A 3,517-nucleotide genomic window follows, 5' to 3' on the forward strand; every position below is an offset into this window, starting at 1 on the left:
GAGTACTCTGTCAAGCTTTTACGAGAACGAGTTGTTCGAAGAAGATCCACCTACATCTCCTGCTTCTATTTCTTCAGCTGAGACAGTCACTTCTCCAGAAATTCCAAACATGGCTGAAGAAGCAACCATTGCCAGTCACTCAGAGCCGGCAGCTGCAAATCTCTACAAAGGATTCGCACTACCAGGGGCGGATAGGAAATTTGAGCCGAAGCCGTCCTATAAAAACTTGGTTGAAAGAAACCAATTCGGGGGAGCTGCAAATGAGGATGCAGCTAAGCACATGGAGACCTTTATCGATTATTGTTGTTCCATACCCCCACCAACTGGCGTGACCCCGGATCAGATAAAAGAAACTATGTTTATTTTCTCACTCCGCGATGCTGCAAGGGAGTGGTATTGGGATCTGGACCGGGCTGCTCATGGGATAACTGAATGGAATTCGCTGGCTTTGGCATTTTACAAGAAATACTTTTCTGCCTCGAAGACGAATGCCATTAGAGCTCAGATCACGAGCTTCAAACAGGGGCCTAATGAGAACTTCCATGAAGCATGGGTCCGTTTCAAGAAGCTGGTTTGAACCATTCCGCACCATGGGTTTGAAAAATGGAGTCTTTGCAATCAGTTCTATAACGGGCTGTATGACGATCAGAGGGCCATCTTGGATGCTGCAGCCAATGGCCGATTTGCTGAGAATATAGGAGAGACTAAGGGGTGGAAGATCATTGATGATTTGGCCACTCATAATGCTGAATATGGGAATTCGAGAGGCAATCAGAGGAGAGCTGCTGAATCCTCTTCTGTAGCTGCATTAGAAGCTCTCACTGCAAGGTTTGACAAATATGAATTGGGAGGAGCTTCAAAAGAGGGGATGTACCATGTTAATGCTGTTTCAGACGGTCCTTTCGTCTGTAGAAGTTGTGGAGCTGAGAGACATGTTTCAGAAAATTGTCCTAGTCCCTTCGAGTCTTGTGCTGCCTTTCAACATTATAGGCAAACAAACACGTACTATGAGCCGAATGTCCACCCTAACTTGACGTGGAGTAGCCAGAATGTCTTGAATCCGACTTAACCTCCACAACAGCAGCAGCAGCAAGCTTATGTGCCCCCTCATTATAAGCAACAACAATATCAGAAACCTCCCTATGTGCCGCAGCAGCAACAATCCCAAAATTCCGACTTCGCTGAATTTAAGAACTTGTTGCTGAAGGAGTCCCAAGCTAGAGAGGCCGGGATGAAGCTACTAGAGTGCCAAATTGCTCAATTGGCTAGCAAGAATACCACTCGAGCTCCGGGACACTTGCCGACTCAAACTGACCAGAAAAAGACCCTAAATGCCATTACTTTGAGGAGCGGGACCGCCCTGGAGGGGCCTGCTATGATTGAGGATGCCCCTACAAAAGATAAGGCGGAACCAAGTCGAAACAAAGCTGTAACGAAAGATAGCAAGAAAAAGGCGTCTACCAGGTATATCAGTCGATCGATCGATGTACCTTGGCCGATCGATCAAGTGCGGGTTACTGACGGCTTCTCGAATCGTAGATCTCAGTCGATCGACTGACCTCACTGGTCGATCGACTGAGACCGCTGCTGATATTGAGGAATTTCGTCCTCCAATGCCCGACAACCTGAGGGATCACTTGAATCGGGGTACGACAGTCCCGAAAATATTGGGGCAAGACCCGAGTGCTGATGGGTCAGTCCCGGTTCCGATGTACGACCCAATGTCGATCAATGGCTCATATTTGAGACGGTCTGAAGAGGGTTCAAACTTCAACAAAGAGAATGTGGTGGACTTTCAGCCTAAGTCCACGGATGCCGGCATGCGTGATTTAGAGGAGAGGGCCAAGTTACTTCTTACAGCCCCATACCCGGAGAGACTAGTGCCGACGAAGGAACATGTATCTTTCAATAAATTTGAAAAAGTTATTCGTATCTTGAATGTACAAGTGCCTTTCCTTGAGTTAGTCAATCAAGTGCCTGCTTACACTAAATTCATGAAACAACTCTTGAGTAAGAAAAAGTCACTTGAAACTGTGCATACTGTTGAATTAACTAAAGAGTCATGCTCTTATTTGTCCCACACTGCACCTCACAAATTAGAAGACCCAGGTAGCTTCTCCGTTCCATGTAGCATTGGTACCTTTCTTATTGAGAAAGCCTTATGTGACTTAGGAGCTAGTATAAGTGTAATGCCCTTGAGTCTTGCTAGGAAGCTAAAATTGGCTAGGTTTGCAGTCACAGACATGACCGTTCAGATGGCTGATCGCTTTACGGTCGAGCCTATAGGAGTCCTAGAAGACATCCCTGTGCAAATAGGGAAGTTCTTCTTCCCTGTTGACTTCGTGGTGCTCGATATGCCCGAAGACGCCCATATTCCTATCATACTAGGTAGGCCATTTCTGCACACTGCTTGTGCAGTCATAGATGTAGGTTTGGGAACTTTGACCTTTAAAGTGGGGAAGCACTCCATTGTTTTTGCCCAACCTGCTAAGAAGAAAAACCCCATGTGGCCTGTCACATGCAATACGGTTTCTGAGAAGAAATTGTACTTCGTGCTCCCTGAATTACCTGTCTCTATTACTACTCCTGTGTTAACACCTCCGCCCCAGACCGGGAGCAAGAAGGAGGAAAATTCTGTTGCTTTAGACATTGCAAGAGCTGGTTTGGGGAAGGAAGAGCTGCAGGTTGCTCCAGCTGTGAAGGAGCAAATTGTTTCGAGAGGCGGTCTTGGGTGCCTAAGCTATGGGACTGATGAGGAGCTTGAAGATGAGCCAGACAAAGTGAGACAATCCGACCTGGATTCCGACGAATCTGAAGAGGTCATTGATTGGGGAGATGACGAAGCTGTTGATCCGTTGAGTTCGGCGGATGTTGAAGCTAAGAAGGGTGCAGCTGAGAAGATGAGCACCATTGAGGCTACCTCTAGTAGCCAGAAGCCGACGAAGTGGGCCATACCATGACCGTTCTTGATCAACTATTAGTTGGTCAAAAGTTTTATCAAACATTTACTTTAATGCTTTTAAGACTATTTACCGTATTCTGTGTGCGCGAGACTTCGCATTTAATTGTTTTGCTTAGGATTTTTAAGCACTTTAGACTTTACTTTGGGTTTTGCACAATTTTGGGCGCGTATTATTGTGCACTTGCAGGTTTTTAGACCTTATTAGCTCAAGTTATTGAGCTAATACGAAGAAATAATAAGTTACAACAGTATTTCCGGTCGATCGACCGCATACCATGGTCGATCGACTGAGGTGCGTCTTCCAGGAGCTTCTGTTCCTGTTCAATCCGGTCGATCGACTGCCTGCTATGGTCGATCGACCGTCCTGCACTGCTGTACCCGTTCACGACCTCTCCCCTGCTGTGTTTGGTCGATTTGCGGAATTGAGGGAGTTTTCTACTCCACTTTATCTTCCGTCATTTTATATATTTCTTCTATCTTTTTCAATTATGCACATAATATCGCTTCATTATTGCTTTCTCGATTTTATGTGTGGTACTTTGTTTGTCTTTTCAG

At 45.9% G+C, this 3,517-nt stretch overlaps 1 non-coding gene across 1 annotated transcript; it reads right to left on the reverse strand.

Moving 5' to 3' along the window:
• Positions 1-490: 490 nt before the first annotated feature.
• Positions 491-597, reverse strand: LOC141653958 (small nucleolar RNA R71). The gene has a single exon (XR_012547545.1). It is a non-coding gene; the product is annotated as a small nucleolar RNA R71 (small nucleolar RNA).
• Positions 598-3,517: the final 2,920 nt, after the last annotated feature.

This window comes from Silene latifolia, chromosome 4 (genome assembly GCF_048544455.1).
Source record: "Silene latifolia isolate original U9 population chromosome 4, ASM4854445v1, whole genome shotgun sequence".
NCBI classification, from domain to species: Eukaryota; Viridiplantae; Streptophyta; class Magnoliopsida; order Caryophyllales; family Caryophyllaceae; genus Silene; species Silene latifolia.